Raw genomic sequence first — 10,495 nt, 5'->3', positions numbered from 1 at the left:
TTGTAAAAGACCAAGCCACGAGATGACTATTCTTTGTATATAACGTCATTGATACTAGAAACTTACATCTCACCTAAACGACCATAGGTGACATGACCTCAATCCTAAGTGTTTTGGGAACTCCTGCCTTGGAGGGCGGTCCTTTGATTAGTATGAGTGAGAATGGCCAGATTGCCAACTCAACATGCCTGCCTTTTTGGGGACTTGTCTGATCTGGGAGCTGGGAACTCACTTACATAAGATGGAATTCACTCTTTTCTCGAAGCAGGGGTAAGTGGATAGATTGCTCCCTTAGTGGTTGATTCTGGAGCTTAAACATAGTGGCTACAGCTTCTCTTTGGAAGAGAGGACTTAGTCATAGTAGGACTATGATTTATGTTCATTAAAGGATTCAGTGGTACATAAAGAGTTAGATGTAACTACAGGGGCATAACGATTATTGGCCGAGTTGTACTTACGAGTGATCTGTGAAGGGTTGTCACACTGTTGATTGGTTAAGATGGACACATAATATATCTGTGGTAAGGAGAGTTCAGCTGTCAGTCTTTAGTGGAGTGTCTGACAGTTAACGAATGGTGGATCTCTTGACTAAAGAGTTTAGTCAGTTATTCACGTATCGTTAGAGCTTCGAGCTATAGGTCCATAAAGCCCTTGGTAGCTCAGTGGATTCAAGTTGAGGATCAGTTCTTGGTGTCGATTTGAAATGTTCAAATTGACAAGAGATAATTCAATTATATAAGATATGATCTGTATGGTGTATATCAAATGAAAGATTAATGTAAATGAGATTTACATTAAGAGCCATAGAATAGAAAAAGAGCTATGGTTTAAATGTTTCATGAGATGAAATATTAAAACTATAGGTTATAAATATATTATGGTAAATTAGTTATCATTTATATTTATAATAATATTAATTATTGGACAATTATCTCTTTTTCTCCAATAACCAATTGAGTGGGAGGTTATTGATGGTTTCATGGTAACCGTGAGATAAAAAAGAATTTTTTTTCCTAATTTTAGTAAGAAAAGAAATAAGCTTTTGCAATTTTTTTTTTAGATTTCCAATCTCGGAAAGTGCTCGCAGAGAAGTTGTTAAGTAAATCAGTTTTACTAAGCGACAACTTGGAGTTAGCTAAACGATCGTGGAGTGTTCTTACACGATAGACACCTAGCTAGATGATGAGCTAAACGATCACATAGTTTTTGCTAGACGATCGCATTGCTTTTCCTAAACGATTGGGCATCGACCTATGCGATAGGTTGTTCCATCCCCCACTTGCTCAATCGTTTACACGATTGTGGTTCATTCGGTTTTCTGCCTCAAACCAAGTTCACACATAGCCCACCCTCTGGATTCTCACATCAAGAATACCAAGGTAACCTTATTGGTGGTGTCATACTCAACTTGACATTGTCGAGGTTCTGTAGAGGTCGTTTGCGGTGTTTGGGGTGTTCGTGACCTTAGTGATCACTTAGTTTGAGTGTGTGGTGATCGTGTAGTGTAGCGGTCGTGTTGGACGAACGTTCGTGTATTGTTGTATTGCTGTGATCGAGCGTTCGTGATCAAGGATTTTGAAAATAAGTCTACAAAGTTTGTTGATTGTTTCTTTGATCTGTAGTAAAGCATGTTGTAATTATTATTTTATGCATAACTGCATATTTCTGTTTGTGATTGTAGTTGTAAAGTTCATATACTATTGAAATTTGGAAAGATCCTTCCGCTGCTTATGGAAATCCCCGTGTTCGATTTTCTTCACCATCGTCTTACAATAAGGCAATGGTTGATGTTGACAAAGATGAATGGACCAAAGCCATGGATAAAAAAATGGATACACTCTAATTTTGTCTGGGAACTTGTAGTTCAACCTGATAAAGTTAAACCCATAGGTTGCAAATGGATCTACAAGAGGAAACTAGGTATAGATGGAAAGGTGCAAGCATTTAAGGCTAGACTAGTAGTAAAGGATTATTCCCAGCTTAAGAGAATGAACTACGAAGAAACTTTCTCATCCATTGTTATGATTAAGTCTATCCAGAATCTCTTATCTATTGCCACATAAATGACTATAAGATATGGTAAATGGATGTCAAGACAGCCTTTTTTTAATGGTAATCTTGATGAAACCATCTACATGACCCAACTAGAGGGATTCATTGAACAAGGTCAAGAGCAAAAGGTTTGCAAGCTTAATCAGTCCATTTATGGATTGAAAAAAGCATCTCGATCTTGGAATATAAGTTTTGATGTTGCAGTCAAATCTTATGGCATTTATCAAAATGTTGATGAGCTTTCTGTTTACAAGAAAATCATCAATAGTTCGGTAGCTTTTCTTGTGTTGTATTTGGATGATATCCTACTCATTAGGAATGATGTAGGTTACCTGACTACCATTAAATAAGGGCTAGCTACTCAATTCCACATGAAGGATTTGGGTGAAGCACAATTTTCACTAGGGATCCAAATTATAAGGGATCAAAAGAACAAATCACTAGCCTTATCTCAGATATCTTATATTGACAAAGTGCTCATCAGATATTCGATGTAGAATTTCAAGAAGGGTTTGTTACCTTTTAGGTATGGAATTATATTGTCTAAGGAATAGTGTCCTAAAACACATCAAGAGATTGAGGAGATGAGACAGATTCCCCATGCATCTGCAGTGGGTAACCTTATGTGTACTAAACCCGACATCTGTCATACAGTGGGAGTAGTCAGTAGATATCAATCTAATTCAGGATTTGATCACTAGACATTAGTCAAAGCTATTCTCAAGTATCTTAGGAGAAAAAGAAACTATATGCTTTTGTATGGGGCTAAGGATTTGATCCTTACAAGATACACTGACTCTGATTTTCAGACTGATAAAGATTCAAAGAAATCCACATCATGATCAGTGTTCACTTCAAATGGAGGAGCTATGGTATGGCACAACATTAAGCAAGGTTGTATTGCGGATTCCATAATAGAGGCTGAGTATGTAGCTATCTATGAAGCTGCTAAGAAAGTCGTCTAACTTAGAAAATTTCTCATAGATTTGGAAGTTATTCCAAATATGTCATTCCCCATTACACTTTATTATGATAAAAATGGTATTGTGGCAAACTCCAAGGAGCCTCGTAGCTACAAATGTGGAAAGTATATAAAGCAAGTATCATCTTATTAAAGAGAATGTGCAACGGGAAAATGTGATTGGGGGCGTCGAATTTACCATCGTCCGTAAACCCGCACCTATGCAAATAATATTTATAAATCACCCTAATGAATTATTTATACTAATTGGTATTACAAATGGCAAGTATGGGGTCGAACCTCAGGGAAGCGCAGAAGATTAGTTCATCGAAGCTCGTTTTCAGTTAAAGATATAAATTGAGGGGGGGAGGGGGGGAGGTGTGGATTCATAACTGAAAGTGCATGAAAATAAAATGTGAGAAAAGTAAAGATAGAAGCACAATTAATCGAGATGTCTTAGCTTAGAGGAATGAATTCATCCAATGTAATTTAGATCATTGAACCAATTTATGACTTAAACTTCTTGTTTATGCTTAGCCCAATTGTTTGGAATCCCAACCAATGGTCCTAATTATCTAATTAATCAAAATACATAGAAAATGAATCATTTCCATACAAATTAACAAATCGCATTAAGTTCTAGGGATTACGCTAAGATGAGTGTTTAACTTCCAACCTCTAATTAAACAATCAATACGGATTTTCTCTAGGTTGCTAGGAGCAATCCTTTTTGTCCAACTAATATATTGCTTCCAATGGGATTAACCTATAAATATGTGTCAGATATTACAAGGTAATCTCAAAGCATTAAAATCACACGACAAAATTATTGAGTGCCAATCAACAATTAAAATCATGCAATTCATAAATATAAATTCGGATCAAAACCCATAATCAAGTTTGTATACACCATTAAATTGAAATCTCACAAAATTACATCGAGTTCCTCCGAATCCCTAAACTAAGAAACTAAAATCTTACCTTCCCATAGAGGATGAAAAGCTACAATCCGACATCTACTCGATAAATTACTAAAGATACCAAAATTGAAGGAAAAGGAAGAAGGATGAAATCTAACTTCGACCTCCCAAGTTTAGCATGTTTTGACCTAGGGCTAAGAACGAGTATTTATAGAAATCATCGCAGCATTGCAACACTGGCATTGTCCAACTTTGGAGTGTTGCAATGCTGCACATTCTGCCTTAAAGCGTCAGGCTAGCGTTGCAACCCTGTAATAGTGGCAGTTTTGTAATTTTCACTCTTTTGAAGCCTGGCTACTCAAACCACCTCCAAATTGCTTCAAATTAGTCTCGTTTGACTCTGATTTCTTGGTTCTACCTCCTTGGTGCATGACACCTACAAAATAAGATAGTAAACACATAAAATCCATTAACGAGCCTAAATTGAGCTAAGAATAATAGCTTTTTTTTAGAGCTATCAAACACCCTCAAGTTAATTCTTGCTCATCCTGAGCAAGGTAGAAACACATAATCAACTAGAATATAAGATAATTAGATACATGCTAAATTAATTCGCAAAGTTGTTACTTCAGTCTCAACAGTCAGTTAGAATGAAATTTGTAGTCAAGAACGAAATTCAATTATGATCAATCAATGAAGCACAAGTTTAAGAATGTTTCTTAATCTATTCATGCATGAGTGAGCCTAGAGTTTTGCTAGTTAAGCTTGCACAGCCTGAAAAAGTTTTAAAAGGTCCTCATCCTATTTTCCCCTTCACTAGCTTGATTATCGACCTCGAGCATACCAAACTTGCAAAAAAAGAGTAAGACAGGGTGCCGAAACACACACACAAAAAACATAAAGGGCATTTATTTTATCTAGAGGGCTAACTTTCATACCCTGCCGTCGGGAACCTATCACTATTTTCTCACGGGCTCTCATTAGACACGGTGGGGGTAGCTCTTTTCACCTCTATCCATGCACACACACACACTATTTTTTTAGGCACACTACCAATTGCCTCCTTTTTTAATTTTTTTTTTTCCAAAATTGCAACTAATTTTCTTTTCTTTTTTTTTTTTTTTATATTCACAGTAGGCCCTATTTTATCCACTTTGTCTAGTTTTACTCTAAAACAAGCATAGTTACTCCTAAGTCAAAGGTGGACCTTTTGGGATGACAACAAAAATACAAACCAGATAACCCAATTCTAAGAATTCAAGGATTTGGTTTTGAAAAACAATGACTTAAAGATGCATGAGAGATGAGAAAAAGTTTTTAAATTGGGCTAAAAACATGATCATGCTTTCCTAACGTTCTTTCATTCAAATTTTATCACAGGAAGAGTGCGTCATAAACTATGATGATACCAACAGAGCAAATAGCGAGCAAGGCAATCAAGCACACAACATAGTCCGAGCACAGCGCTCGATGACCCCAAGCTAATAAAAACTACCCGGCAGGTACCCCACACCCAACTTAAAATAATACATCGTCTTTAGTGTATCTAAAGTAAAGCTCAATAATAAAATAAAGACAAGGGAATAGAAAACCTCCCCTGATAACAATGTCGCACACGGGATGGTGGTGGTAATAGGCTCGCCTTCCAAAAAGATGCTCTCCTCTCTTCTAGTTCGTCCCTACAAAACAAAAATAAAAAGAAACTTAATATAGAAAACAAATAAAGAAAGCATTAATTTTTTTTTTACCTGGCTCCCTCTAGGAAGGGAAAAATTTTAACGTCGATTACTCGACATTACCTTCCCTTGTCAAGGCATAAAAAAATTCTCGTATTTCTCTGGTTCTTTCTTGGATGAGTCAATATATCCTGGTAAAGCTATAAGGCTTCTCATCTTCTGAAGAGAACCAGACAGGTCGAATTTTGTTTTTTAGAATATGACAAAAAAAGGTAAAAAGAAAGAATAAAAAAACTCAAGTGACCCAAAAGAGTCTAAACAAATAAAAGACTCAATAGACTCGTGAGGACTAAGGGAACAAAACTCGAATATATACGAAATACCAGGAGTCAGAATAGGGTGAGGTCTTTCAACCTCTAACTCTATCACCTGGATCTCGTCAGATTTAGGCTCTAAATTCTCCTTGACCTCATAAACTGGCAAGCATGGAGTGATGTTCTCATCATCACTGGAGTAGTAGCACTCTGCAAGAAACTTGGCCTCCGAGGTATAGACAATGGACTGCTCTGGTGTGCTTTCAAGTTTTTGCATGGCCTTGTTCAGCTGGGCAACATTGGTGATCAATCCTTGCAGCCAAGCTTGAAAATCCTGTTGAAAATTCTTTATATCCTGCTGAAACTGAGAAGTACAATTAGCAAGTTCAGAAACTAAAAACTCCAAAGTCATATCTGGGCACGAACCTCCAGAAAGTGGTTCCTGCTCCTCCATCGTGTTGACATGGACTACCTCATACCTCTGGATCTCTTCAAAATCAAAGGAATGGTCTGACAACAGCTCGTCCAGCCTCCCAGTTGAAGTTGCAAGTCGAAAAACAAGGTCACTCAGACTTTGCAAGTCAGCCCTACCCTCGGCCTCAGGACGAAGACTCTCCTGTAGATGCGCCTGTTGGATGCGCTTGAACTCTTGCTATCTACGAAGGTTGTTCTGCTCAAACTTAGAAGCTCTATCAGTAAGCTTCATAACCAAAGCCTCTAAAGGCATACCTGTCCTTAGAGACTGAGTGTGAGTTGACTGACGTGGTGCTGTGAAATTTTGGCTGCCAAAGCTCTGTTGCCATCTTGAGTATCCATGGTCAAAGGACTCCCCCCCCCCCCCCCCCCCCCCCCACCAAGAATGGTGAGGCTTGTAGTCTCAAGGACCATAATACCCCTTCTCGACGAATCCACATGGTGTTGGCATCCATTGCAACCTCAAACATGCTTGCATGGGATGCCCCTTGGGTAGGCAACTCTTGCACACCTCTACTTGTTGCGATCTCCTTTTCACTGAGTGGCCAACCAAGGAAGTCAACTTGGCAAGCTCGTGGTGAAGGCCACTTACCTCGTCATCAAAATTTTCAACTTGACCTTTGGACATCCAAGATTGATTTGGAAATCCTATCATGCTTAACTGATACAAAAAGAAAACAAATCAAAGCAAAAGAAACTTTAACTAAAAACTAACTAAGAAGAACTATTTGGCTTCCCCGACAACGATGCCAATTTGGCACCGTCGAATTTACCGTCGCCCGTAAACCCACGCCTATGCAAATAATATTTATAAATCACCAAACGAACTATTTATACTAATTGGTAGTACAAGCAGCAAGTCCGGGGTCAAACCTCAGGGAAACGTGGAAGATTAGTTCATCAAAGCTTGTTTTCAGTTAAAGAGATAAATGAGAGGGGGTGTGGATTGATAATTGAAAGTGCATGAAAATAAAATGTGAGAAAAGTAAAGATAGAAGCGCAATTAATCGAGATGTCTTAGCTTAGAGGATTGGATTCACCCAATGTAATTTAGATCATTTAACCAATTCATGACTTAAACTTCTTGTTTATGCTTAGCCCAATTGATTGGAATCCCAACCAATGGTCCTAATTATGTAATTAATCAAAATGTACAGAAAACGAATCTACTCCATACAAATTAACGAATTACATTAAGTTTTAGGGATTATGCTAAGATGAGTGTTTAACTTCCAACGTCTAATTAAAAAATTAATACGGGTTTTCTCTAGGTTGAAAGAAGCAATCATTTTTGCCTAACTAACCTATTGCTTCCAATGGGATTAACCTATAAATATGTGTCAGATATTACAAGATAATCTCAAAGCATTAGAATCACACGAAAAATTTATTGGGTGTTAATCAACAATTAAAACCATGCAATTCATAAATATAAATCCAGATCAAAATCCATAAACAAGTTTGTATACATCATTAAATTGAAATCTCACAAAATTACATCAAGTTCCTCCGAATCCCTCAACTAAAAAACCAAAATCTTACCTTCCCATAGAGGATGAGAAGCTACAATCCAACATCTACTCAATAAATTACTAAAGATACTGAAAATTGAAGGAAAAAGAAGAAGGATGAAGTCTAACTCCCGCCTCTATCGATTCGGCCTCGCAAGTTCGGCATGTTTTGACTTAAGGACGAGAAGGAGTATTTATAGAAATCATCGCAGCGTCGCAACGCTAGAAACAGCGTTACAATGCTGGCATTGTGCAACTTCGGAGCATTGCAACGCTACACATTCTACCGTAGAGCGTCAGGCTAGGGTTGCAACCCTATGACAATGGCAATTTCGTAATTTTCACTCTTTTGAAGTCTGACTGCTCAAATCACATCCAAATTGCTTCAAATTAGTTATGTGTCACTCCGATTTCTTGGTTCTACCTCCTGGGTGCATGATACCTACAAAATAAGACAATACACACATAAAATCAATTAACAAGCCTAAATTAAGTTAAGAATAATAGCTTTTTTTTAGAGCTATCAGTGATCATCATAACGATTGCCTCGAAGTATAATATTGTTGATCCATTTATAAAGGCTCTCACGACTGAAGTTTTTTAGGGTCACCTGGAGGGTCTAGGTCTACGAGATACGGGTCATCTAAGCTAGTGCAAGTGTGAGATTTTATTGGATATATTGTATGCCCTAGTTTATTATACTGTATATTGATACTTTACCTTATATTGTATATTGATACATTCTACTAGCTTTGGACAAGTGGGAGATTGTTGGGATTAATGTCCTAAATCTAATCTATCTTGTAGTTTGTAGTTATGTTAACACAAATTATTTATCTAGTAAAATCTAAGGTATTTTATTTGAGAATTAGACTACACTAATTCAATCCTATAAACTATGTTCCAAGGTTATTTTATGAAACATAAACATGTATGTGAAGACATATAGGTGGATCATGTTTAAGTAATAACTTAAATGGTCTGTAGTAGATGGATAAGGCTAGGTACTTTATCCTTGTGATACTACGAATACGGTCCGCTTTATAGATGTTATAATTGTTGCAAAATGCTATAAATGATTTGATCTTGATCGTTCATGTGGAAACATGCGAGCGGAGATATTTTATACAAAGAGTTTGTATAGGATCGAGTCACGAAATGAATAAACTCTCTATATAACACCGTTACTAGAAGAGACTTACATTTCACTAGGATGACCATAAGAGACTTGACCTTAATCTTGAGTGAGTTGTGAACTTCTGTTTATGGCGGTAGTCCTTTGATCTATATAGGTGAGAGTGGTCATGATAGCCGAATCAATGAGCCTACCATTTTGGGGAATTGTCTTATTAGGGAGTTGGGAATACAATTACATAAGATGGAATTCACTTCTTCCTATTCCTTGGGAAAGTAAGTAAATTTATCCCTTGATAGCTGGTTCTAAGTCTTGAACAATGAGGCCTCAACCTTTCATTGGCCCAAGAGGTGTTAGTTTATAGTTGGACTATAAACTGTTTGTTCATTAGAAGAATCAACGGTACTTAAGACGTTAGATGTAACTGCAGGGGTAAAACGGTATTTTGACACAACTGTAGTTATGAGCATTTGTGAAGGGTCATTGCTCTATTGATTGGTTATATCCATAGATACGAAAATAGATCTATAGTGCGAAGAGTGCAGCTATCGATCTTTAGTGGAGTACTAGGTAGTTAATGAATATCGATTAATTTAATTAAAAAATTTTAATTAATTAATCTTATATTATTGGAGCTTCTAATTTGTAGGTCCATAAGGTCCCCTTAGAGCCTACTAAAAGAAATACAAGTGGAATGATTTGAATTGTTCAAATCAGTTGATGGAATAGTATATTAATGAGATTAACATGTTATGGTTCATTATAAATTTGATCTATAATTAAGAGAGAAATATTTTAATAGGATTCAAGTAATGAATTTTTTTCATGAATTAGATTCATAAGGAATTAGTTAATTTTGAGAGTGGAGACAAATAAACATATGATGTTAATTTAATTAATTAACTATATACATTAAATTAGATTTAATATATATAGTTATTTATTAGGTTTTCTAATTAATCAAATAAATGTTATTTGATTAATTGAGCCCTAAGGGAAAAATTGGAAATACTTGGAGAAGGGGTAAACACTTCTCCATATAAATTGTTTCTTTTACTCAAATTAGGGTAAGTATTCATTTGAGCATATCTAGCCTCCAAATTCTCTCAATAATTTCTCCTTTCCACCATTCTCTATTTCTCTTCCTCCTCTGAGGGTTAGAGACCATTCTTCTACCCTTGGATTCCAAGAGAATATCAAGATCTCTCTTAGGTGATGTTCATTGTTCGTTGGAGATACCTTGTAGATAAAAAGCTTGGGATTTTTCATGAAAACAAAGGGATCTACAAAGGTAAGACATTGTTCTTCCTTCTCTTCTTCTCTTTAAAAGCATGTTGAATTGAATATGTTTATCCTCTATTTTATCATGCTTGCTGCTGTATTTTGTTTCTTTTAAACCAAAAACGGAAATGCAAGGCGTACACACACTTTCGCTCCGGATTCAATCCCTTC

Source organism: Benincasa hispida, chromosome 3 (assembly GCF_027475165.1).
Source record: "Benincasa hispida cultivar pf3 chromosome 3, pf3_genome.v1.1, whole genome shotgun sequence".
In the NCBI taxonomy this organism is placed as follows: Eukaryota; Viridiplantae; Streptophyta; class Magnoliopsida; order Cucurbitales; family Cucurbitaceae; genus Benincasa; species Benincasa hispida.
Note: the sequence above shows the minus strand (reverse complement) of the source record.